Here is a 27981-nt window from a genome sequence, read left to right as displayed (position 1 = left end):
TATCCCTATTTTTATTTGAAATTACTAAAATGCCCCTAACCCTAATTTTTGAAAGAGAAGCCCTAACCCTAAAAACCCTACCCGGTTCCCTTTCAACCACACCAGCACCCTAACAGCAGCAGCAACTGCAAACAAAATGAAAGCAAAAGAAAGAAAGGGCTAGAAAGAAACGGGGGGGAAAGCAGAGGGAGGCAGGGGAGGAAGAGAGGCATGGCTAGCAACGGTGGGCATTGCCGTCGCCGCCGAGTTGCCAGCCGCCGCCGCCATGGCACACCAAAGGAAGAACGGGAGTGAGGGAGCTTAGTCGCGGAAAGAGGAGGCGCGGGTCTGACTCATCCCCGCAGATCTGCCCGTCCCGACCCGTCGCCGTCGCGAGGAGGAGAAGTCCCTGTCGCCGTTCTGTATGGCCGCGCCGTCATCGTTGTTCTCGGAGATCCACGATCAGAGGGCGCCCGCGCGGGGGTGGAGGACGTTGCTGCTGTCGCCGCTGTTAGAGCCACCGCCAGCTGCGTCACCACCGCGCCTTGCCTCGCCGCTGTTGACCTCTCCATAGTCCACTGCCGCCGGAGCTCATGCCATCGCCGATTGAGCACCACGAAGAACAGTGCCGCGTGAATCAGGGAAAGGAGATGCCTTTCTGCCTCTACTCCTGGGTTTTGGATTCTGACCAGGCGCCACTGCCACTGTGGAGTTAGTGTTGCTCTGATCTTGCCCTGGCTCCATTTGGAATCGCTGCTGTTGGGTAAGCCTTACCCTGTTTCCGATTCTCTCTTGTTCCATCAATTCATTCCTACCTAGAAGCATTGTTGCTGACACTAGTTGTATTGAATAAAATGGTTCTAGTAAGTTGCATTGTCGCTGCCTTTACTGGAGATGGTTGCTGGCTCTGTTTGGAGATTTATGTTACAAGTAGTATTCGTTTTGGGGACTGCTTCATCTGTTGTTGGAACTACTAATGGAACCATCGCTGAGGCTTGTGTTCTTTGGTTCGGTCAGTATTCTTTAGTTACCGTAAGTACCTCTGCCTCGAGGCCTTGCCAGTTCATATCCCATGATGTGTTTTAAGGTTTCGCAATAATAATATTTTCTAGGATTAAGCTATCGGAGCCACATGTTGCGCGTAAGGGTTGTAATTGCTGCCGTGAAAGTGAACAAAGCTGTGATGTGAGCTGCCGGTAACTTCAGGTTGATAGAGACTTCTTGTGGCGCGTTTGAGTTATGGAATTGCGTTTTGAGGTAGGGGCGCTTTCCAAAAACTATGTTTTGTGTATTGGAATTATTACATATGGATACTGATGTGAGATATTGTGTATTTGGTGATTGTATCTGCCTTATGTATTATTTGATTGACTTGAATGATTATGGATGTTGGTTTGGCTGAGTTGTTGTGCGGATTTGTGAAATATAATGTTTTGAAGTTGATTCTTTAAAGATTTGAAATTTGAGTTTAAACCATTGAGGATTGGTTTGAATTGAGTCAATTATTTCAATGATGTGAAAAGTCGAATGCACTTTTGAATTCAGCCTGGTTTATTTTAATTGATTTGGTTTTGGACAAATGATTTGTTATTGAACTGTTTCTTTAAAATTTTGGAAATGAGTTATATCGATTGATATTGAGTAGATTTTGAAATGGTATCCTTGAGATACGCTACTGAGGCAATTGTTAGACTTAGCTTGCTTTTGAATTAATTTCTGGTTTTGAGCTGTTGAAAAGGAATGAGAAACGGTTTAGTTGGGACCCGAACCGGGTGGCAAAAGTCCAAGTTTTAGGGGAGGTGCTGCCGAAATTTCTGCAAAATCCTAGTCTTGTTTGAAAAGTTATTTACAAAGGGTCAGATTTGAGAAATTGTATTATTTGATTTATTAAGAGGAGATTTATGTTTTCAAGCTTAATTTATTTAATGAACCTTATACGTTGAGTTCGGCTTATTTAGAACTGAACTATTTTTACCGTTTGAATCACTGAAGGAAAGAATGATGCTTTAATATTGATTTTTATATAAAAAGGAGTTTTTAGTGATTTCAAAGGAATCTAGACTTTTGATTGATTAATCAAGTTTGAGGCATTTTGGAAGAGTTAGAAAAATGGGTTCCAAAAAGAAACCTGAAAGTGGTTTGATTCAAATGAACCGGTTTCGTTTCAAATGAGTTGATTTTTGGACCGGGTTGGAACTTGTGATTTTGTATGGCCGGTTTTATAGTAAATTCAGTTTTATTTACTTGAACCGAGAATCTATGATTTTAAGAGTTTCAATGAATTTTAAGGAATTGATATAGGTTGACCTTCCCTAAAGACTTGGGACTCTGCCGAGAAACTTTTGTTATAAAATCCCATTGTTAGATGGGTGATTTTAAATGCTTTGAAATAAATCCTTAACTTGCCATGGTTTGGAAGTTTGGAAAGAGAATGCCGAGAGTGGCTCTGTTTTAAAAAGGGAACTCACTTTGAGTAAATTTGGCTTATGAGCCTGAGATGATTTGAGAAACGAGATTTCTAAAGCCAAGGCTGAAAAGAGTTGAAACTTGATTTCAAAGTGAAATGAATTGAGAAAATGACTTATGGCTTAAATGCCGATTTCATAATTTGATGATTTTGAATGTGGAAGTGCTGTTTTGTTGTGAGCCGGAATGGCTTTGAATGATATGAATATTGGCTGGTTCTGGATTGAACCGTGAGCCGGAATGGCTGTGTGTGATTATTAATATTGGCTGGTTCTGGATTGAACCGTGAGCCGGATGGCTGAGATGGATATTGATCCATGATTGAGAATGAAAGCATTTATGCTGAGATATTGATAAGTTGTGATGTTTGCACTTCCACTATCGGAGATGAGGATTTCCCTGGGTAGTAGCAGTGGCTAGCCACCACGTGCTCCAGGTTGAGACTTGATACTCTGTTGACCCTATGTCGTAAGTGTGGCCGGGCACTGTGAAAGTCCCGGATGAGCTCGCCCCCAAAATATTCACCAGTGAGGGTGATGGATATGGATCATGTTTATGATCAAGTTTATGATGAGTATAACTCGAGTTGGGGATGCGCGACAGAGGGACAGTCCAATGGTTAGCTACCAGGACTTGTCGGGTTGGCTCTATAACCGACAGATGATATCATCAGCCACTAGGGACAGGCATGCATCATATGCATCTATGTGACATTGTTTGGGTATGCATATTGTACTTGGTTTGCCTATGTGATTAACTGCTAATTGTTCTACTTGCAATAACTGTTTGTGTTTGCATCTTCTTACTTGTGTTTGCATCTGGAACTCTGTTGGATTGTAGTGGATTGGTTGTGGTTGGATTGTTTGGGCCTAGGGCCGTGGTTGAATGAGATGGACCGATAGTTGATTTCGGTTTTGTGGTTTTGGTTTGGAATAAGATATGAAAGGCTATTTTGGTTCAGTATAGATAAACCTTTTTGAAAGGCTTTGATGTTTTGAGAGTTGAACGGTTCTTCTTTCAGAAAAGATTTCTGACTTTACTTTTATTGTAAACTGTTGTTTTTGAAAAGAGGCATAAGATGGTTATTAATCACTGGTACGGTTTATCTTCATGTATCCTATTACAGTAATTCCCAAAAACCCTCTACTGAGAACCCTTTCGAGGATGATGTTCTCACCCCTTACATTTTTCCCCTTTCAGGATATGGGCGCAGAAGTTACGAAGAATTTATTTAGTTATTGTTGTGATGCTCTGTATGACCTTAGTTATTATTTATTGTACCCTCGCCTTTATCTTGATATATTCTGTAAGAGGGATAGGAATTGTATTGGTTAATATTTGTAATATTATTTATATATGTGTATGTATATATATATGGATGTACTCCTTATGAGTTTCTGTAAGTTGTATGGTATGTATGGACGTACGTTGTATGGCGAAAGTATTTTTGGGAGCGGTATTGCGGTTTAAAGTTTTAAACAGGCTCATATTTTAGTATTAATTAGTATAAGTGTCGTCGTTATGTCCGAGCTATCAGAGTTGCGCAGCCGGAAGCGTGAGCTTTGGTAGTTAGGGTGTTACATTATGGTATCAGAGCAGTTCTTCCTGTAGAGCCTGAGGAATGGACTGACTATGCTTCAATTGCATACTCTGAGTGTTTGTCATGTATTAGGTCTCGTCGAATGACGAGAATTAGAGCTTTATGCACATGACGATCTATTGATTTAACGCTGTTAGTCTTGCATTGCATAACTCCTAATATTAAGTTTGGCCGGCTTAATACTAGTGAATTATGTATATGAAAGCACTGATGGGTTATCATAGATGAAATCCGAGTTTTGAGTAAAGCGAATCGCGGGTTTTAGGAACGTTGGAAACTTTTTCTCGAGGCTATTCAGTTGTGTGTCTTGAATTTTGTTCGAGTCGGTCTGTTCTTTCATATTCTAACTTGAAGTTCTTGTTGCTTGTTCTTTTGGAAAGTAGCTTGATTTTTCAACTTCATTCTTCTATTCATATGCATTCTTGTTTGATCTTAAGTGCATATGCTTGGTTGAAATCCTTGTTGTATCTACCTTTCTCTATTTGAGTCCTTCTTGATTCAAGTATTCTTTGATATAGCCTTGAACTTGTCTTAATGTGCTGTGACTTTTAACTCTGGGTTCTGATTTCATTCTTTGAGAAATTGTTGATTCAGTTTTTCTCTTACTTGACAGTGATCACAGCCAATTTTGAGATTTTATAAATTGCTATTGATTAGATGTATACTTTTCTATATATGAAACTTTGAAGATTACTCATACCGCTTAGCAACTATCTATTTCCAATACCTCGCTTGTGTTTTTACTGATTTATGGAACTGCATTTACCTTAAATTACAATTTGACTTTCTAGTAATTTTACTATAGTTCCAATGCACATCTTCATTTGATTATGTATTTGGATATTTTCCGAAATTCTGGAAAGGAAGGATTTTTCGCTTTTATTCCAGTCGAGTTTTGTTTGATAAACTTCACTTAATGCATTTTGATTTGAGTCTGGTTTAGCATACTACATGGTTTATGCCACTGTTGTTCTTTTGAAAATGTTGGACTCGTAGCTTTCTTCCTATGAACGGACTAAATTCTCTACTAAACCTTCCATGTATATGAATATCATACTTGACCTTATTTTTAACTAATTTTTTACAATTTGTGAACATTACCATTGATCTTGGTTTTTCCAATCTTGTGAATCTCATTCTTATGTGAGTTAGTTTGATTCGTTTCAAAATAGTGCATCATTTACATATCCTCTCATTATCTTTACAAAAGTTTTTTTAGTCATAGATTTATCCTTGAGAAATTACTAATGATTGAGTTGTCTTTTCCTTATGACTTTTGTATTCTTTTGGATCAATTGAAAGCTTGTTTGATGACTCATGCCTAGTGAATCTTGTTTGAACTACTTTGGTTTAAGATCCTTTCTTGTATGGCTTGACTCCTTTTCAAGTACATCCTAATATCCTTGAACATCCTTTTGAAATGGTGATTTCAACTATACTTTTGGAGTCTTGTTTTGAATTTTTAAAGAAGTTTTGAATTCTCTTTGAAGAAATTCTAAACTGAATCTATTCCCTGTTACTTGATTGAGAGTGAAACCATTATTCGATTTTGACGAAATTGTTCTTAAAGTTGGCATGCGCTATTTTAAATGAGATTTTGAAAAGTTTCCTTGTTTAGTGGAAACCGATTCGTTTGTAACGCACCACTTATTTCCTTTACCAAATTGTAAACAAATTTTTACTTCGGAGTTTCTTTTCTAAAAAGAGTTTAACTTCCTCTTTTGTACTTGCTATAAATGTTATACACGCTTGTTTGAATATGAAATTTTGAGAATTATGAACAAGCATTTGATTACTTCCGAGTTTTTATGAACTGCTTTTGGTTAAGTCGTGCATCTAATTATCTTTCTAAAATATTTGAGAAAATATTTTAGCTCTTAGCCAAAGTTGTGTGCATTTTGTTTTTGGAACTCTACATAATCTACTTCAACATGAAATTGTATTGAAGTAAAGCCACGTTTATGCTTTTGTTACTCTCTTGAAGGATGTTTATTGTTTAACTTCTCTTTCAAATTGCGAAGTGATTTTTTTTGCAAGTTTTCGATTCTTTTGTGAACAATGCATTCGGAAGTATTTTAATCATGCTCTTGAGTTCTGTGAGTTTTGTCTTGGGTCTGAGATATTCTTTTCTATAAACCTCATGCTTCTTCGGCTCAGCTCGAAATTGTTTCAAACTGATGCACTGATTTTTCTGCTTATTGGTCTTATTGAATTTCCTTGATCCAAGGGTCATCTTTGAGGTTGTCAGTTGATTCATTTCTAGCAAACTTCATTTGCTTGATCATCCTTGTTGTTTGGGATTGGATATATTCCCTCAGATCTATGAGTACTATCCTTGACATTTGACTCTCCTTTCTATGATCTTGTATCCTTCTGAGTAGACTCGAGAATTGTTTTGATATCACGTGCGACTTGTAGACGTAGTTACGCGATGCGTTAGTTCTTTAGGACGTGATATATGTATACGGAAGGTGAGGCGGTAGGTGTGCAACGTTATGAGTTGTGGGTGTTTTGTTCCTTGCGAACGGGTTTGCGGTTGTAAGGCTTGGATCGAGTATGGGATTGTAAAGTGCTTGATGGAGTTGGAAAGTTGAAACTTTGAGGTCGATATGAGATTAGTGTGCGGAGGTTAAGTACGTCGTTTTAACTCCATCCTGTTTGATAGCCTTTGATGCCTTGCCCTTCTATCACATGATTGACCCATGTTATCTTTTGCATTGAGCCTACCTTGAAACGTTTGCTTTGCAATCACACTCCTAGCTTTACATCCTTATGCTTATGACAATCAAAGTATTGGAAAATCGTATATATGATTATATTTTGAGATATTTTTGCTTCTTCCGTAAATGGGTTCAAAGGTGAACTGTTATGGAATTTCTTTCATTTTGTATCAATTTTCGAGGGCGAAAATTTTTATAAGGTAGGTAGAATGTAAGACCCAAAACTTTTGAAAAGTCTTATTATGATCAAGTCTCAAATCATATGGTTATTTATAGTCTTAATTTCAGAAATTATTTTATTAAAGGTAATTAAGGCAAGTTTTGATTTATTGGATTTAAGATGAGTTATGATTATTATCCAATTTTATAATTATTGAATTATTTTCTATATTTAGATTATAAATTTGGCAGTTATGAAATAATAGGGATTTTACATGATTTGGATTAGATAAGTAATATTTCAAATATTACTGTTGTTATTTTGGAAAGTAAGTATATTATTTCTAATTATTTGATGGGGACATTTTATTGAAAATAATTTATGAAATTGATGAGCAAATATTATTTTTATACATTATTATTAATGGATTACAATTTATTTCTAATTACTATAATATCCCTATTTTTATTTGAAATTACTAAAATGCCCCTAACCCTAATTTTTGAAAGAGAAGCCCTAACCCTAAAAACCCTACCCGGTTCCCTTTCAACCACACCAGCACCCTAACAGCAGCAGCAGCTGCAAACAAAATGAAAGCAAAAGAAAGAAAGGGCTAGAAAGAAATGGGGGGAAAGCAGAGGGAGGCAGGGGAGGAAGAGAGGCATGGCTAGCAACGGTGGGCATTGCCGTCGCCGCCGAGTTGCCAGCCGCCGCCGCCATGGCACACCAAAGGAAGAACGGGAGTGAGGGAGCTTAGTCGCGGGAAGAGGAGGCGCGGGTCTGACTCATCCCCGCAGATCCGCCCGTCCCCACCCGTCGCCGTCGCTGGTGTGTAGCGGGTGTATAGCGGCCGAAGCTGGTGTGTCCGACTTGTTGGACCTGGTGATGGTGCTGATCCTTCATTCCCGGAGGGTGGGGGTACCTGCAAGGGACTCCGATGCTTAAGTTAGCAAGGGTATTAAGCAGGTATTGAGTAGAGTCAGAGTATGAGTTATACCTGGGTACTCCAGTGTATTTATAATGGTGAGATGCGGTCTCCTGTGGATAAGATAAGTTAGTTATCTTATCTTTATCTTTATCTTATCTTTAAGTGAGGTCATCTTTAAGGGAACCGCCTTTATCTCTATAGGCTTGGGCTGCCCTTGGATTTGGGACGAGTTCCTCTATTTGGGCCATTTGTTTGGGCTTTCCTGTGACTAGGCCGAGCTCTTTGAGAAGAGGTCGGGTTGTTCTGACCTGAAGAGGTCAGTCGCTTTGTCTGTAGAACATCCCGGGTCGGACAGCTCGACCCAGGGTATGAACAGTCGCCTTGTCGCTAAACATCCCGGGTCGGATAGCTCGACCCAGGATATGAACAGTGCCCCTACTCGAGCTCGGTCTTTCTTTTTGAGGTCGAGTCTTAGTTTCAGAACTTCGATCCTTCTTTGGTGAAGCCAAACTCTAGCATCTTATCAACTTCATCTTTGTAGCGTTCTCCTTTTTTAATATGGAACATTTTTCTTTTGCTTCTTCTTAAAAGCGCGCACTTTTGCATTTAGCACTCTTAGCCTTGGGAATATGCAAGGGTTTAGTACCCTCATTAATTGGTTTTTAATTGCTCCGTTTTTCTTAGCCTCTCTATTTTGAATTTCACGCTTAAAAAACGGTTTCTCTTCTCCATAAATTTCCTTTTCTTTCTCTCTTTCTGTTTTCTGAAGTTTGCAGTTTTCGTATTTCTTCTCTGTGCCGTATTAGTACTTTTCTTGTTGTGAAAGGGCGACTCTGGATTCTATCTTCCATTTTCAACTTCTGTGAGGCTTTCTGTTTGAGAAGTGACTCTAATCCCTGCCGCTTCTGCTTTCAGCTTTCTCCAGAGTTTTCTCCCTTTTTCCCGGTTGGTTCTTTCTTACTTTCTTCGTCGATTGCTTTGTGCCTTTTTTTACTTTAGAAAATTTGAACCTTTTTGTATTGTCGTGCATCTGCTTGTTTATTGTTGTGGGGTGTTTCTTGCTTTTGAAATGAACCTTCTGCATCTTAGGGTTTATGCCGTTTATTTTCTTCTTTTGCGATCTGCATGAACCCACTTGCTTTCTCAAAAGGTTGCTCCTTTGATGTCTTTCGCCATGTTAATAGTTTTCTTTGTTGATAAATTTTGCAAAAGATAATTTGTATTTTTTATTTCTCTGAAAAAGGTTGTGTCTTTGATGACTTCTTCTTGAGCTGTTTTGTTATTTGGTTGCTTCGTTTTGTTGACTAAACGGGGACTGTGGATTTGGAGGGTAGTTATTTTGATGGTTTTTCCTGTGGCTCGTGGCCTTCTATTCAGAGTGATGTTTTAGTTGAAAGGGGTCGTTATCAAGGTGTGAGCTTGTAGATTTTCCTGAGTCCTTGTTCTGTGACTGCCTCCAAAGGATGCCCCTGGATCTTTGGTGTGGGTCCTGGGGTTTCCTTTTGTTGCTTGTACTGTGCTGGATTATGTTAGCCGAGTTGTTTTGATTTCATCCGAGATGTTTTTTAGTAATCCAATCATCTTTTCTTGTTGTAGGACTAGTTGACCTCATGTCTTCTCGTAAAAATATTGTTGAGACATCTTCCCAAGTTCCTGAGGGCATGGCTGATTGGGTGGATTCTATGGTTCTTCTGTGTGCTTCATTGGTTGACTCTGAGTTTTTTCAGCAACTTAGGCAATTTTATAGGATTTGTGGTAATGGTAGTGATGAGAAGAACTATGAGCTCGTATCTCCAAATTCTGAAGAAAGGGTCTGTTTTTCTACCCGAATTGCTGGAGAACGCCCCTTTTTTTATGCATACGACTTCTTTGTTAGTCAAATGAATATTACTCTTCCTTTTACCCCTTTTGAGACCAACCTATTATGGTACTGTAATGTAGCTCCATCCCAATTTCACCCCAATTTCTGGGGTTTTATAAAAATCTTTCAGTTGCTGTGTCATGAGCTCGGTATCCCTGCTTCACAATCCCTCTTCTTTTATCTCTTTGTTTTGACAAAGCCTGGGGTGGTTAAGAAGAAAGCCGCTTGGGTTTCTTTTCGAGCTTCCCAGGGGAAAAATGTTTTCTCCATGTTTGATGAATCTTTCTACGACTTCAAAAATTACTTTTTTAGGGTCTGAGCAATTGAAGGAGCTCGGCCCTTTTTGCTGGATGAGAATGATGAGCCCGCATTTCCCTTGGAATGGCAAAAGAATGTGATGGTATCTAAATATACGTGGGAGATTTTAGATGAGGCTAAGCAAGCTTTTGTGACTGTGCTGGAAGAAAACTGGGGGTAGCCTCCCCATCTCGACACAAAGAAATTCTTAGCAAACCCCTCTCTCCTCTGAGCTGAGCTGGGTAGTGGTCAATTCTTCTTTTGGTTTTGCTTATTTTGTCGAGTTTATCTCTTATAAGATCTTTTCTGATTCGTAACTTGGTTTCCCGCTGTGATGTTTGTTTACAGAGATGATTAAAAATAACGAATCCATGAAGGCCTTTAAAAGGGCAAGGAAGGCTACTGCAGCTTAAAACGTCTCGGCCAAGGTGGCCGGGGAGGGTCGTCCCAGGTTCAGTCAAAGCCGGCCGTACCGAGCTCACCGGGGGCGAGGAGGGTAATCCCTACTCCCCGGGTTCATTTGGTTGATCCTCCGCCAGCTTTTGTTGCTACTTCTGGCGCTCCTCCAAACAAAAAACAAAAGACAACTGAGCCTTTTAACCTTGACGCCCCTGATTTTGACGTGGTTGAGTTTGTTGATCAGCAGATTGGTCCTTATGGTACCATGCCCACTGACGATGTCTCTCTCCTTCGCCATTTGGACTTCATTACAAGGAGCAGCATTAAGATGGCACATATGGGAGCTGTCATGTACCGAACTGCCCAAGATCTTCCCCTTCATGCTACCAAGGCCTTTATGGAGGAGGCTAAGCGGGAGTTTGACAGAATGAAGGGTTTGAAGGAGGAGCTCCAAGTGAAATTGACCAAGCTGGAGAAGGAGTTGGAGAGTGAAAAGGCTAGTTCCGTTGCCTTGGCAGCTTCTGTGCAGTTGGCTAAAGACACGGCATTGAGGCACAAGGATAGCTATGTTACGGCCTACAGGGAAGTGATGCATCTCAAGGGGGAGTTGGAGTCGGCCTGGGCTGATTATGCCGATCTCCAGGGTCACCTTGTGGGCAGCGTAAATGCTGCTTATGAGAACTTGAAGGAACAGGTTCGGGTTCTTGCCCCCGAGGTCGACCTTACTCTCTTCAGCCTGGACAATGTTGTGAAGGACGGCAAGATTGTCCCTGATGATCCTGAAGATGATGATGTTGAACCTCCCTCTGTGCCTGCTACCAAAGCCTCTGTGGTGCCGACTTCTTCAGTTCCTGAAGTTGGTTATTCCGGGTTGGAACCTGATTGTCAAATCTTAAACCGGGATGATGAGACAGTGGATGCTGTGCCTCTTCAGACTCGCCCTCCTTCACCCCATGTTGATGCTACCGAGAAGCCTTTGGATCCTTAATGAATTTTCTGGATGTTTGTGTGGATAGCCCGGCTTGTGGGCTTTTTAAACTCTTTATATTTTGTAAATGGTGGTACTGACTTTTGCTACATGCCTAGTTGCTTGTTTAGCAACTTTATTTTGAAAAACAAAGTAATTTCCAAGCTCTTGGGGCTAGTTTTGATAGCCTTTTGAGTTTGTTATTATTATAACGTGTTTTCGTAACATATATGTCTGCACTCATCTTGGTACCTTTCTAGGTTTTGGGAGTGTTGGAACTTTCGTCGTCTGACCTCTTTTGATTGGCTTGATTCCTTCGAGCCTTTGCCTAATGTTATTTTTAGTAATTTGTTTTGTTCGGACCATGTTCAGGTTGCTAAGGTTCTCGAGAGGTCAATTTCGTCATGTTGGTTTTGTCCAAGTCGTTGTTAGTAACCCTCTTTTTTGGACCTTTGTTTAGGTCTCTTTCAGGGATTACTTTTGTAACCTTGTGTTTTGGGCCGACTCCATCGTGTCGGGCCTTTCTAAGTTATTTTTGTAATCCTCTTTCTTGGACCTTGTTCAGGTCTCTTTCGAGGATTACTTTTATAACTTTGTGTTTTGGGCCGACTTCATCATGTCGGGCCCTTCTAAGTTATTTTTGTAATCCTTTTTCTTGGACCTTGTTCAGGTCTCTTTCAAGGATTACTTTTATAACTTTTATGTTTTGGGCTGACTTCATCATGTCGGGCCCTTCTAAGTTATTTTTGTAATCCTCTTTCTTGGACCTTGTTCAGGTCTCTTTCAGGGATTACTTTTATAACTTTTATGTTTTGGGCCGACTTCATCATGTCGGGCCCTTCTAAGTTATTTTTGTAATCCTCTTTCTTGGACCTTGTTCAGGTCTCTTTCAGGGATTACTTTTATAAATTTTATATTTTGGGCCAACTTCATCATGTCGGGCCCTTCTAAGTTATTTTTGTAATCCTCTTTCTTGGACCTTGTTCAGGTCTCTTTCAGGGATTTACTTATAACTTTGGTTATTGCGACTGGTCTAACTTCTTTACATCGGCCAGTCTTTAAGTTAATTTTTAGCAACCCATTTTATTAAGACCTCGTCAGGTCCTTTCTATGGATCACTTTTGATAACTTCTTGCATTATTCTGTTTTCATCTTTGCCGATTTTGTAGAAATTGGGTTTGATCCTCATTTGGTCGACCTTTCAATGAATTTGGTTTTCATCTCTGTTGGTCTTTATCGTGATCGTGTAGTGAATTTGATTTTCACTTTCTGCCGATCTGTAGCTTTATAATCGGACGATGAATGATTTAGATTAATGCGGCTTGAGAATTTGTAGAAGATCTAAACAGATTTTATTCAAAAGAAAATACAAAGATATACATGCGGGAGTTTTATCCCTCTAAGTCGGGTGATTTGTAGGTCTTGGCTTGGCGTCTAATTAAAAAACCTTTTCAGGAAAAAGAGTGCGCCTTATCCTAAGATCCTTTATCATCCCTAACTTTAGTACCTTCTTAAGTTGCAGGCGTGCCATGACCTAGGAAGCTCTCACCCATCGAGTTCGGATAGTCTGTAGTAGCCATTTCCAAGTACTTCTATGACTTGGTAGGGTCCTTTCCAGTTTGCTACCAGCTTTCCTTCTCCAGGTCGAGTTGTTCCGATATCATTTCGGATTAGGATGAGGTCATTCTTAGCAAAAACTCGTTGTACTACCTTTTGATTGTATCTCGAAGCCATTCGACGTTTTAATGCTTCTTCCCTGATCCGAGCTCTTTCTTGGACTTCCGGAAGTAGGTCGAGTTCTTCCCTTTGAAGTTGGGAGTTGGCTTCTTCACTATAGTGGATCACTCTAGGCGACCCTTCTTCAATCTCTACTGCGATTCCTTTGTGGTGGAATGTGGCGTTGTTCGATATGCCTATAGGACTTGTGGGAGCTCCTCAGCCCAGGCTCCCTTTGCGTCCTGTAATCTCCGTTTCAGCCCAGTCAATATGACTTTGTTGGCAGCTTCGACTTGTCCATTGGCTTGGGGATGCTCTACGGAAGTGAATTGTTGTTTTATGTTCAAGTCGGCCACTAACTTTCTGAAACCTATATCTGTGAATTGGGTACCATTGTCTGTGGTGATGGAGTATGGAACCCTAAACCTTGTGACAATGTTCCTATATAGGAATTTTTGACTTCTTTGAGCCGTGGCATTCGCTAGGGGTTCTGCCTCGATCCACTTTGTGAAATAGTTTACCCCTACTATGAGGAATTTAACTTGTCCTGATCCCTAAGGGAAGGGTCCAAGAAGGTTGAGTCCCCATTTTGCGAATGGCCAAGGTGAGGTCACGCTGATGAGTTCTTCTGGCGGGACGATGTGAAAGTTGGCATGTTTCTGACATGGTGGACATGTCTTTACGAACTCTGTGGCTTCCTTTTGTAAGGTTGGCCAATAAAATCCTGTCCGGAGTACCTTTTTGGTAAGTGCTTACGCTCCGAGATGATTGCCACAAATGCCACTGTGTACTTCTTCTAGAACTTCCTTTGTGTTGGAAGTCGGCACACATTTTAACAATGGTATTGAAATCCCTCTTTTGTATAGAGTATTGTTTATGATAGTGTATTATTGTGCCTCCCGTTTTAACCTCTTTGGCTCTTTTTCCTCTATGGGAAGTGTTTCTATTTTGAGGTAATTAATTATGGGAGTCATCCATCCTTGATCCTGACCTGTTATGGCTAGGACTTTTTCTTCTTCTGAGATTGATGGGTTCTGCAGAATTTCTTGGATGAGGCTTCTATTGTTGCCCCCTGGTTTGGTGCTGGCTAGTTTTGAGAGTGCGTCAGCTCGGGCATTCTGTTCTCGGGGTATGTGACGGACCTCATATTCTCCGAGTTGTCCGAGCTGTTCCCTGGTTTTGTCCAAGTACTTTTTTATGGTGGGATCTTTGGCTTGGTAGCTCCCTGCTATTTGTGAAGTGACTACTTGTGAGTTGCTGAAGATGATAAGCTTTTGATCTCCAACCTCCCTAGCCAGCTTCAAGCTAGCTAGTAGTGCCTCATATTCCACTTGGTTATTTGAGGCAGGGAACCCGAATTTGAGGGAGAGTTTGATTTGGGTTCCTTGGTCGCTTTCAATTATCACACCCGCGCCGCTTCCAGTTTTATTTGAGGAACCGTCCACGTAGAGATTCCATTCTGTGGGGATTTCTGGTGTGTCTGTAAATTCTGCAATGAAGTTGGCCAGGTACTGTTATTTGATGGCTATTCAAGCTTCGTATTGAAGGTCAAATTTGGACAACTAGACTGCCCATTGCAAGATTCTGCCTGCTAGGTCTGTTTTCTGTAAAATCCCTTTTATGGGCTGGTTGGTCCGAACCCTAATGGTGTGAGCTTGGAAGTATGGACAAAGTCGTCGAGATGTTAGTATGAGAGCATAGGCAAATTTTTTTATTTTTTGGTAGTTCAGCTCGGATCCTTGTAATGCTTTACTGATGAAGTATACGGGTTGTTGCCCACTGTCGTCTTCTCGAACTAGAGCTGAGGTTATTGCCCGACCTCCTACCGCGAGGTACAATATGAGTGATTCTCTTTCCCGTGGCCGAGTTAGAATAGGTGGCTGTCTTAGGAATCTTTTGAAATCTTGGAAGGCTTGCTCGCACTCCGTTGTCCATTCAAACTTCTTTCCCTTCCTTAGAGTGGCGTAGAAGGGAAGAGATCTTATTACCAATCCGGCTAGAAATCTGGACAAGGTTGCCAACCTCCCGTTGAGTTGTTGTACCTCTTTGACATAAGTCAGACTCTTCATGTCGAGTATGGCCTGGCATTTCTCTGGATTTGCCTCGATTCCTCTTTGTGTGAGCATAAAACCCAAGAATATGCCGGCTTCTACTGCGAAGGTGCATTTTGCAGGATTGAGTCGCATGCCATGCCGTCTTCTAGTGTCGAATACTTGGGTCAGGTCAGACAATAGCGTCTCTTCACTTTGTGTCTTTATTAACATGTCGTCCACATAGGCTTCCATGATTTTTCCGATGTGATCCATAAAGACCTTATTCATTAATCTCTGATAAGTAGCTCCTGCGTTTTTAAGACCAAAAGGCATGACGATGTAGCAGTAGTTTGCTTTTGGGGTTAAGAAGGAAGTTTTTTCTTGGTCGGGTGGATACATTGGGATTTGATTGTATCCCAAATATGCATCCATAAACGAGAGATATTTATATCCGGAGGAGGCATCTACCAGAGCGTCGATACTTGGGAGTGGATAGGGATCTTTTGGGTAGGCTTTGTTGAGATCAGTGTAGTCGATGCACATTCGCCACTTCACATTTGATTTTTTTACCAAGACGACGTTAGCTAGCCATAGTGGGTATTTGACTTCTCTTATGAATCCTACCTCCAGTAGAGCTTGTACCTGATCTTCCACAGCTTGAGATCGTTCTGGTCCAAGCTTTCTTTGTCTCTGTTGTACTGGCCGAGATCTTGGGTAGACCGTCAACTTGTGGCACATTAATTTGGGGTTTATGCCTGGCATGTCTGCAGCCTTCCATGCAAAAAGGTCGACGTTATCTCGTAAGAACTGTACGAGTGATTCTTTTATGTCTCCTTTTAGGAGCGTACCAATATTGGTTATTTTGTCTGGGATGTCTCCGATCTGGACTTTCTCTACTTCACCTTCGGGTTGTGGGCGAAGTTCTTCCCGCCTCTGAACTCCATCGAGTTCAATTGTGTGGAATTCTTCTCCTCTGCCTCTGAGGTTTAAACTTTCATTGTAACAGCGGCGCACCGTCTTCTGGTCTACTTTTATTGTAGTTATCTCTTCTGCAGTTGAAAATTTCATGCATAGATGTGGAGTCGAGACTATTGCGCCGAGCTGATTCAATGTTGTCCGACCTATTAAGACGTTGTAGGATGAACTCACGTCGACCACGATGTAGTCTATCTTGAGTGTTCTTGACTGGTTCCTTTTCTGAAGGTTGTGTGTAGTGAGATGTATCCAAGTGGTTGAATCGGGGTGTCTCCTAGTCCGAACAGGCTGTTTGGATATGCTCTAAGTTCTTTTTCTTCCAGGCCGAGCTTGTCGAAGGCAGTTTTGAACAAGATGTCAGCGGAGCTTCCTTGGTCTATCAATGTGCGGTGGAGATTTGCGTTTGCCAATATAACAGTGATGACCATGGAATCATCGTGTCCTGAGATGATACCAGATGCGTCTTCTTCGGTGAAAGTAATTGCGAGGATGTCGGGTGCTACCTCCTTCCCCTCAACATGATATACTTCTTTAAGATATCTTTTGTAAGATGATTTGGAGAATCCTCCTCCCGCAAATCCACCGTGTATCATGTGGATGTGTCTTTCTGGTGTACGAGGTGATCGCTCGGTTTGTCCAACATCTTCGTCCCTTCTTCTTTTTCTCTGCTCATCGTCTCGTGTGGCCAGGTACCAATCTAATTTCCCTTCTCTTACTAGTTTTTCTATGACATTATTTAAGTCAAAACATTCGTTGGTGGAATACCTGCAGATTCGATGGTATTCACAATATTCGGTCCGATTTTCTCCTCTTTTTTTGCCTTTGAGTGGTCAAGCTGGGGGTATTTTTTCAGTGTGGAAAACTTCTCTGTAGACATCCACAAGGGACACCCGAAGAGGGGTGTAATTGTGGTATTTTTTGGTTTTTTTCCCATGTCGATCTTCCTTCTTTTTGGACTCTTTATCCTTATCCCGGGAGGGATAGGTGAATCCAAATTTTGAGGTCTCTCCTAGTCGAGAGTTTTCCTCCATGTTGATGTACTTCTCTACTCATTCTTGCATTTTGTTCAGAGATGTGGGGTATTTTTTTGATATAGATTGGCTAAAAGGTCCCTCTCACAAGCCATTGATGAGGCCCATAATGGCAGCCTCTGTTGGTAGGCTTTGTATGTCCAGGCATGTTTTGTTGAATCTTTCCATGTAGTTGTGAAGACTTTTCCGTTCTCCTTGCTTGATTCCTAATAGACTTGGGGCGTGCTTAGCCTTATCTTTTTGGATGGAGAATCTGGCCAAAAACTTCTTGGCTAAGTCATCGAAGATTGAGATGGACCTAGGAGGTAGATTGTCGAACCATCTAATTGCTGTCTTTGTTCAAATAGTTGCAAAGGCTTTGCAGCGAACTGCATTTGAGGCGTCGGTGAGGTACATTCTACTTCTGAAATTGCTGAGATAATGGCCGGGATCTGTAGTGCCATCGTACAAAGTCATATCCGGGAGTTTAAAGTCTTTTGGGATTTTGGTCTTCATGATCTCCTTGGTAAATGGATCTTGGTCCTTGTGGGAGCTATCCTCATGAGGGGATCGATTAGCTTTTGTATTGAGATCGGCTTCGAGTTTTAGGAGTTTGTCCTCCAATTCCCGGCATCGCCTTATTTTCCTTTTTAGGTCTTTCTCATCCTCTCGTTGATGTAGGGCTTCTTTTTCAAGTTGTTTTAAACGGTCTTGAAGTGCCTCCATGGCTCCCGTGTTTGGAGAATTCTTTTCGTTATTAAGTTGAGGCGTATCCTTTGGTGTAGTGTCTGCGTTTTTGTGCAGCGTTCTATCCTCTAGATCTAAATCGTGGTCGTTGTCATGGTCATCTGCCATGGTGATGGGATGACTTCCAGGGTCCCCAACAATGGCGCCAATGTTCCAAGGGTTACCTAAAACTGTAGGTTGATCTCGGTCGAGACCTTCTGTGCTGGTCAGAGACGACGTATCCGACGTGTAGGAGGTGGCCGGAGCTGCTGCGTCTAACTTGTTGGAGTGCTAATGCTGCTGATCCTTAGTCACCGGAGGGTGGTGGTACCTGCAAGGAACTCCAATACTTAAGTTAGCAAGGGTATTAAACAGGTTTTTAGTAGAATCAGAGTATGAGTTATACCTGAGTGCTCCAGTGTATTTATAGAGGTGTGGAGTGACCTTTTTAAATAAGATAAGTTAGTAATCTTATCTTATCTTATCTTATCTTTGGGTGAGGTCAGCTTATCTTCAAAGGAACCGCCCTTATCTCTATAGGCTTGGCTGCCTTTGGATTTGGATTGTGTTCCTCTATTCGGGCCCTTTATTTGGGCTTTCTTGGTAATTTGGCTGAGCTCTTTGAGAAGAGGTCGGATAGTCTGACCTGAAGAGGAGGGTCGCCTTGTCGCTAAACATCCCGGGTCGGATAGCTCGACCCAAAATATGAACAGGTTCTACAACACAAAGCTCCTTGAAGATCCTCGGTTGTTTTTGTTGAACGGCAGCTAAGTCAGCTTTTCTTTGTCAAATTATAGACAGTTTTTGCTCGATTCGGGCTAGCTTTATCTCGAGATCTTCTTCTTGCTTGTTATAGTAAGCTTGAGCAATGAAGGGCTTGGGTGACCCTTAAATCATATTCTTGATAGGATTCTTTCATCAGTTGAAGAACCGCATTGACTTCTTCTAACTCAGATTTGGTCTTATTTATTTTTTCTCTGGCTTCTTGCAACTTATCTTGAATAGTGATGCAGCTATTTGAAATTTTTGTAAATCTCTTCACTTAGAACAAAGTGCAGGAGGAACCTAAAGTTCGAGGGAAGAACTCAAAATATCTGAGAGAAGAGAATTCAGGTTTGATTGAATGGTCCATTCAGAAGGAGTGTGTTTTGAAAGTTTTAAAAGATTGGATAGTTGTTGCAGAATGTGTTGACTAAGTTTAGAAGAAAAGGTGGATGATGAAGGGACTACAAGAATGGGGATTGAGATAGGCACTTCTCCTTCTTGAACAATTTCTGTTAGAACTGCTACAAGTTTGGCTAGTTCAGTGTTCGAAGGCGTGAAAGTGATGTCAGGTATCTCAACAGATAGTTCTGGACCATATGAGGAAGAAAGTCCAATGGTTCTTTCTAGACTTAAAATTCTTCGAGAGAAAGGGACGTTCCCTGCATTTTGAGCAGATAGTTCAGAGCTTTGTGTAATATGAAATGTCTGAAATGCATCAGCTCGAATGGAAGAAGGAGGATCTTCAACGGGTTGATCTGTTGGTGGTAAGGGGTTGCTCTTGAGTTGAATCGACCAGAACATGTATTTCTGGCAAGATGATCTGAATAGGCTCAGCAAAAATCACGGTTTGAATAGATGAGTGGGATTCTTATTGTGTTTGTCTTCTTTGATCCCCTTGTGTTCCCGATTCAGGAGTCGATGAGGGAGCAGAGACAGATTGAGCAGTTTTTTTGGCCTGCAATATGAAAAAGTGTTTTATAAGTTATGTTTCTTTCAATTTACATAAGAAATTCAAAATTAAAGTGAAGTTACCGGGATGGACTTTCTTCGAATTAGATGGGAAAAAATAGCCTCTGAGTCATTCTCCAAATCATATTCTTGAGAAGGAACAAAGATGTTTGGTTGTGCTGGTTGCTCGCTTTCATCAGAGGAACTTTCGTTCGATGATTGAGTCTAACAATAGGCAAAAGTTTAGAGTTGAGATGTATTCAAATGAATTTGATAAAGGAAGATTTAGAAAAGTTTGGTCAAAAAGTTTACCTTGTTGGGGGTTGTTGCTAGAATTTTTTGAATTTTCTTTGGTTGCTAGTGCTGTGATGTGACTTCGAGTTTTCTTTTTGAAGTTATTTTTGGTGAAATCTCAACAATTGGAATAATTCTCAATGCTGGATTTCTGATTCAATCGATAGTACAATTGTATATAGAATAATATTTATTCCACCACTCAGAGAAGGATTTGGTGATGAATGAGCTGCGCTCATAGAAGAGATGGGAGTAATTGCTTCAGTGTTGTTAGTTAATCGCAAGATAATGATCAATGTCTTCTTTTGAAGTGAATTCAATATGACAAAGAGCATGATTAATCCTAGGGATAGGTACTGGAATGGCTTGAGAAAATCCTAGTTGTCCGGCGACGTAGTGAGGATCATAGAGGACCACTTTGAATTGTTCTTTATTGTATTGGGGTAGTCCAATGGGGATTACCTGAACAGCATGAATGTGTGTCCAGTTCAATTTGGTTATTTCATTCTCCCCATCATCTGAAGGAAAGAGAAAACGTTCGAACTATGCAGGGCCATAGTTTCAACGTAGAAAAGGAGTAAAGTTCAAATTATTGTTAACAAAATCATTGCAGGAGTGAAATAGAGAAAAAATAGCCCAAAAGAGGTCTTTAGTTGTCTTGGCATTTTCAAAATTTGGTTGGAGAGTGGCTAAACGAAATCCCTCAATATGCTATTTTTCAAAAACATTATCCCCATCTTTTTGCACATATTTTTTGAATACAGCATTGAACCAGAGATGAAAGAGCTAGAGAGGACCTCCTACACTGATTGAAGAGTTAGTTTGAAGACAAGTGATTAGGTGGCCAAGTTCTTCGAACTGGTGTCCTAAGATTAACTTGCCCAAATTCAATTAGTATGCTGGATGTAACAAAGCAGCCAGAGAGAGAAATAATTTTTGCATCTGAACGCTTCTTGAACAAAAAATTATGGCATTTAGCCAGTAGTACAAAAATGCTACACTCAATTTTGTCGGTCACGAGATCGTTTTTGTGACCCATATGATGATCGATGAAGTCACTGTAGGAGGTTTTTGAAGTCATTTTGTATGTTTGATTTGGTTGCAAATTGGAGGTTACTTCAGGAAGGTGTACTGGAAGGCTAGTGATAGCAGCTACATCGAGTAGTGTAGGTCCTACCATTCCACAAGGAAGCTAAAAATTATTTGTGGTTTTGTTCCAGAAACATAACACTGCTCCTATCATCCAATGCTAAGTGGAAGGAGAGAAATGAGAAAGTCAAAGAAGATCATAGATACCCACAGCTTTTCAGGCATCTTTCTTTGTTGTGATAAGGAGTTGATGCCAAGTTCGAAAATCAGCTCCTCGAGGAGTGATTTTAGGGTTGTTCCTAAAAGACTTGTTGTGATGAATGAAAGGAGCAGTAGGAAAGTCCTTTTTAATGAGTAAATCCTCTTCTTTGGCACTGGAAAAGAAGTCGAGCTTTTTATTGGTGTGCTCTAGGGTTTAAATAAGGCCAATAAAGCAACATGGGTCATCATCAACAGTAAAAGGAATCAAAATCCTTTTATCATCCAGTGGAAAGTTGTGGGTCTTCGATGATTTCATCATCTGAAGGGTTTAAGACCTGCAAAGATGGTGGTTCCTGCACCAGAGTTGCAATGCTTTGCCTTTGTCTTGAGCAGCGGGAGTATTGCAAGATGAAGAAGTAGTCATTTTTGAAAAGATTAGGGAGTTGATGATAGTGAAGTATGGATGCAAGTAGGTTAAACGAGAGATTCGGAGAAGAAAGAAGAAGTTGGAGTTTAGAGAACAAGGATTGAATGGTGGTAAGAAGATTTAATTTTGTGAATAGAGTTGTTTTTAGCCGTTTCGCAAAAAGGAATTCAAAAGTGGAGGTAACTTTCTCAAGAAGGTGGAGCGGTAGAAAGAGAAATTGTGAATCGTGAGAGACGTGTCAAACGGATGAAAAGTTAATAGGGGAAGTAAATGTCATTTATGGCTAATCATGGTGATTTCCGTTAATGATAAAATTAGGATTAAGTATTTCGCCTTCCAAAAAATGATTTCGAGAACAAACACATTAATCCTAAGGGGCAATTTGTTGGAAAAAAATAATTGAATTCGAAGGAGGAGGTTATTTGAGTAACTAAGTGAGCTTTCGGAAAGAAGTTGGTATCGAAGGAGACACATGTTTGAGGACATTAAGTAAAAGCCCAATTAACTTAGCAAATTGAGGAGGTATTCGACAAAGAAGATCGAAGACTTTGAAATCGAAAGACATTCTGAAACCGTCACATGATCAGACAAAAGAGCGGGAACAATTATTCACGTTTTCGCACACGTGGGATTTTCATTTCAAATTAATCGGTTAAGGAAATGGTTATAAATACTAGAAGGCTCGAAGTCACAGAGGTTGGAAATTTGCTTCAAAAATTACTCTCACACACTCACATCCAGGGACTTTCTGAGACTGCTTTGAGTCAATTTTCTTAGGGTTCCTTCCATATGTCTTTACTTTCCATTTACATTTTCTGCAGACTTTACTTTTTATGCAAATTTACTTTTCAAGCAGCATTTACTTTATTCGTCCAAATTTATGTTTCAAAACTTTTAATCTTCATGTCAAAAGTCCTTCAGTCGACGGCATTTTACTGCTTTGTTTAGATTTAATACAAACCATTTCATTTTCAGTTGATTTTATTTTTAAAACCTTTTATTTATTGTCTTTTCAGTCTTTTCTTCTAATCTCGTCTAATTCAAGGAACTTTGATGCACTTTTAGAAAATTGGTACTCGCAAAAGAGGAGTTGGTTTCGCTCCCAAACCATTAAAATGGAACCACCATCAATTTGCTAAAAATTGACAAAACAGGTTCGTTATTGTGTTTTCGGAGAATCATTTGGGAATGGAATTCGCAGCTAGAGGCCTTCTATGCTCTAATGAGTGGAAAGTAAGGCAAGATATATCCCTAAAAATGCTTAACAAAATTCTAGAGGCCACTAAAATGAAGATAGGGGACTACAACTACAACAGAGCATGTGAACTTGAGTCCAAGAATTCACGATTGACAGGGGAGTTGGCAGCACTGGAAAGTTATCTATGTTAAATTTGGCCGTGTAGCGTTGGTGTTTAGGTATAGTTGTGACTGTTTTAGTAGTTTATGCTCTAATTAAAATATTTTATATGTTTAGACTAAGAATTCTATTGTGAACAGTGTAATGTTTTGTTAGTGGAGTATTATGATGGTGAAAAATTATATTATGTACGGTTGTAACTAAAGTAAAATGAAGGCTCCATTAATTCAAAGAACATTTGTAGGAGATTATGAACATTGTTGAATTTGTGAAATGGTTAATCTCGTTTAGTATAGATACTAAATCAATATTAAAATGAAAGGAAGTGAGTAGCAATTAAAAAAATTATAATTCTTTTGGCGATGATTTTAAATTTTAAAATATTTTCGGTAGACAATTAAATTTAAAAATAGCAAGTAACAAATTAAATCCTATGTTGATTCAACGATGGATTCAATGTTAGATGGACATTGAATAAAGTAAGATAAGATAGTTGGAATGTATTTTTTTATTGGATTTTTTTCTCAAATAAAATAAAAAAATAAATATTTCCCCAAATCCGAAATTTCAAATTTATATTCCGAAATACGATTTTTTTTGGCAATTAAGGGGAGTTCACCGTACCTCCCGGCGAACTCTATATAAATTATAGAGTTCGTCGCACCCCCTGGCGAACTATATGTTGGGTTTCGATGATAAAAGCATGGCTGTTAGAGAGTAGATGCAAAACACACTATTGGTTTTCATTTTTAAGGTTGACATTTTTGCTACGATGTCAAGGATTCCACTGTTATCCATTCATTACGATGGTGAAATAGTGTTGACGAAGAGGGTTCTATAGTTTTTAGATTAGGGCAACCGATATTCACCTACACGACACCGGAGGTTGACAGTTTAACAGCTTTGAAGCATTTGATATTGCATTCCGTCGGACAGCAAGAGGATAAGAGGGTTAAAAAAATTTACTACAGATATCTGACCGAAGTAGATGGCAGTTTGTTTTATAAAAGGTATATTACACTCGTATTGTGTTTGTTACTGTTATGTTTATGAGATTATGGTAGTGAGAAATATGTTTGTTGTCTTGAATTAGGTACTGTTTGCGCGATGACGAGGACGTACGGCTCATACGGTCGTGGCACAACCAATGGACAAACTTCCATCTGCTGAAATTATTCGTGTGTCTCGTTGAGGTAGGTGGCCGAGGATCATCTGCAGATACGGTTGATAATAGTCCGTTGAGTGGAGCTGTTAGACGAACTATAAGAAGGACTATAGTTGATCTTAATATGCCACCCGAGGGGAGTCAGGAGGGGTCAAATGTTGAAGCTTGTAATGTTGACTTGATGGACCATGGGGTTGAAAGTCATGATGGTTCAGGTATTAGAGACCTGATGATGGATCAATATGAAGTTAACCCCGATGAGGCAGACAACGCCGAGGAAGAACCAGCTGAAATTCCCGACGATGGTGACGAGGAAGAAGGGATGAACTACTATGGTGACACTCAGATCGCTCTTATACAGCCCGCCATCTCTCAATCGTATGATCGGCCGGATCATTTCACGAGGTTGAATCTCGATGTAATGACTTCGGATTGGTCGTTTACCCAGGGAGGCCTTGAAGAGGATCCAAGCAATGAGTTTGAGATTGGACAACAATTTAAGGACTAGGAAGAAGTGATGCTAGCAATTAAGCAATATAGAGTTAGGAGGGCTGCGGATTACAAAATAGTAAAAAGTGACCAGTGGAGGTATAATGCACAATGTATCCAGTTCGGGCCTGGATGTAATTGGAGCATACTGATATCATATCGCTGGAAGCAAGAAAAGTGGGAGGTTAGGAGATACAATGGGCTCATTCCTACATGCAAGCTTCGATGGGACAAGACCATGGTAGGTTGGATTCGAAGGTGATTGCGCATCACATCTTCACGATGGTCAAAGCCGATCCAACAATCAGCATTAGGGTTCTCCAAGGAGGTGTGGAGAGGCACTTTGGTTACAAGGCGTTGTACCGAAAGGTTTGGCTTGCAAAACAGCGAGTGATCGCCAGAATATATGGCGATTGGGAGCAGTCATACAACGAGCTTCCGCGTTGGTTATTTTCAATGCAGATGTACTTGCCTGATAGGATATATTTCAAGCTTTGTTATTTACCGTTTTAAAATTCGTAGGTGTACAATAACACAGCTAGATTCGTCTCTTTAGGTACTTGGGTGCAACTGGTGACTCGGGTTTGGCCTGGCTCCACGGATATTGTCATGTTTTAGCGTGTGTTTTGGACATTTCCACCGTGTGTTGAGGCTTTCAAGCATTGCAAGCCACTTATTTCCATTGATGACACTCACCTATATGGTAAATACGGTGGGACCTTACTCATGGCGATAGCTCAAGACGGGAACGCAAATATTCTTCCTATTGCATTCGTCGCTGTCGAGGGTGAGATAAAGGAGGCGTGGTCGTTATTTCTCTCGTATCTGCGGGAGCATGTCACACCACAACCCAAACTCCTAGTCATTTCAGACAGGCACAAATCCATTGATGGTGCATTGAACGCCAATGAGAGTTTATGGAAACCACCTAACGCCTTCCAAGCATTTTGTACAAGACACATTGCATCCAACTTCATAACTCACTTCAAGAACAAAGACTTCCAAGCATTTTCCTGTGTGCCGCGTCCTGCACCATGCCTACCTCTTCCCCTGGCCCTCCCCCGTCCCCTACCTCTTCCCCCTCCGGCTACTGGTTTCATCTCCGGAAGGTGACCGTCATCTGGCTGATGCAGATCTGGAGCAAGTGGATGGTGCATGGGCAAATCATGTGGCACAACCCCAGCCGCCACTACGTGCTGGTCACCAAGGCCAACTAATTCTGTGTGCGCCCAATGAATGTACCAAGTCATATGTGGGACTGACAAACGCAGGTCTATATGATGGTGTATGGGCAAATGATAGTGGATCCGAGCATCCCACAACTCATGCCATCCGCCGAGAAGATGCGGGAACCACTCGCCGCGGCCAAACCGCCCATCCAACCGGTGCATGTGGTCAATGTTCAGTGGCCTAGTCAGAATGTGCTGTAGACCACCGAACTGACGTACAACTCAGTCCACCTGATGCCAATCGATGATAGCAAAGCAAAGCAGCGGACATACAACAGCCGATGATGCCTCTGCCAAGGCTATCGCCAGTGGAACTAGGCTAATCAGTTATGGGTCACCATATGGCGTCCACTCAACCTGTTCACAAATCAATACAACAGACGATATTCAAATTTCAAATGAAAGACTTAGTAAAGTAAATTAAACTTAAATATGTTAAAAATTGAATTTTCTCCACTTACATTCAGCATCCTAATCCCATTCAAGGTATGCCTGTAATGCCTAAGCCTGCCATCGCCCCTGTCATTGTCCGGGTGGTACTGAACCCACTTACAATGCCAATGACAATAATGTTTTACCGCTCAATTTGATTGACTTAGTAATAATAACACAAACGGTTATTATAAGTAAATATAATACATCTCCACAAGGGGAAATCGACGAGTACCAAAGCCGTCGGGCCGTATCAGCGGGAGGTGGTGATAAGCCTAGGACAGTGATAAACCGCTATTTTATGGTTTATCTTGTGCTCAATTGAGTGGATTTTATCAATTTTTCATACACTTGTTCATACAAAATGCATGGTTTTACATTTTCCTTCCTGATTTTATGCTATGATTGAAAACATGCTTCTTTGGCCTAAATTTTGCTAATTTTAATCCTCTCTTATTATCATTCGATGTCGTGATATGTGCGTTAAGTGATTTCATGGATTACAGGGCAGGAATGGCTTAGAAGATGGAAAGGAAGCATGTAAAAATGGAAAGAACACAAAGGAATAATGAAGCTGACCAGCGAGATGTGACGCGTACACGTGGACGACGCATACGCGTGACCAGCGCAAAAGAAGAGCGACGCGTACGCGTGACTGATGCGTACACGTGACAAGAAAAACTTCCAAATGACGCGCACGCGTGACGGACGCCACGTGTAGAAAGTTGCAGAATTCGCACCCAGCGATTTTTGGACCCTTTTTCGACCCAAATCCAAGCCCAGAAAACACATATTAGAGCCTATAAAGTGGGAAAATGCATCCATTCATGGAGACAACATTCATTATTCACAATTTTAGTTTTAGATGTAGTTTTTCTAGAGAGAGAGGCTATCTCCTCTCTCTTAGTTTTTAGGATTTAGATTTCTCTTAGGTTAGGTTTACTTTTTCTTCATTCTAGGTTCAATGTTCCTTTACTTTGGTTTCTCTTCTATTTTTATTTATTCTATTACTTTGATTTATAAATTCTCATGTTAGATTTGATTTTATATTTAATATAATTTGAGGTATTTCATATTTATGATTGCTTTCCTTTATTTATGTTATGGATGCTTTTAATTTAATTTAGATTTCTTCTCCTTTTGCTTTGGTTGAGTAATTGGTGACACTTGAGTTATCAAACTTAGCTGTTGATTGAAAATTAGAATTTGCTGATTGATTTGGATCCCTCTAAAGCTAGTCTTTCCATAGGAGTTGACTAGGACTTGAGGAATCAAATTGATTAGTCCACTTGACTTTCCTTTATTTAGTGAGGGTTAACTAAGTGGGAGCAATAAACAATTCTCATCACACCTGATAAGGATAACTAGGATGGGATTTCCAGTTCTTATACCTTGCAATGGTTTTCATAATAATTAATTTACTTTATTGTTAATTTATTTCCTTGTTCCCTATTTCAAAAACCCAAAAATATATATCTTTTTCCATAACTAATAATAAATCATACTTCCCTACAATTCCTTGAGAGACAACCTGAGGTTTCAATACTTCGGTTATAAATTTTATTGGGTTTGCTTTAGTGACAACCAAAACTTTTGTACGAAAGGATTTTTGTTGGTTTAAAAGCTATACTCACAACGTGATTATTCTGATGAAATTCTTTACTAGCAGAAATCCGTTCGTCAGACAGCAACAAACTCACGCACCCGCCCAAATTGCGCTGGCCATGCTCCGTGGCCCGGCACATCTG

At 40.4% G+C, this 27981-nt stretch overlaps 1 long non-coding RNA gene across 6 annotated transcripts; it reads left to right on the top strand.

Annotated features, from left to right (window-relative positions):
- The first annotated feature begins 54 nt into the window (after nucleotides 1–54).
- LOC112791051 (uncharacterized) lies at nucleotides 55–27312 on the top strand. 6 transcript variants are annotated; one of them, XR_003197075.3, is made up of 4 exons: nucleotides 55–742; nucleotides 844–1011; nucleotides 1092–1236; nucleotides 3646–3848. It is a non-coding gene; the product is annotated as an uncharacterized lncRNA (long non-coding RNA). The 6 variants fall into 6 exon arrangements; XR_003817864.2 differs by lacking the exon at nucleotides 3646–3848 and adding an exon at nucleotides 9450–11604 and having other exon boundaries at nucleotides 57–742; XR_011880200.1 differs by lacking the exon at nucleotides 3646–3848 and adding an exon at nucleotides 26740–27312 and having other exon boundaries at nucleotides 80–742.
- Nucleotides 27313–27981: the final 669 nt, after the last annotated feature.

The sequence above is a fragment of the Arachis hypogaea genome, chromosome 3 (genome assembly GCF_003086295.3).
Source record: "Arachis hypogaea cultivar Tifrunner chromosome 3, arahy.Tifrunner.gnm2.J5K5, whole genome shotgun sequence".
Taxonomy (NCBI): domain Eukaryota; kingdom Viridiplantae; phylum Streptophyta; class Magnoliopsida; order Fabales; family Fabaceae; genus Arachis; species Arachis hypogaea.
This window is presented reverse-complemented; position numbering and strand designations above follow the sequence as displayed.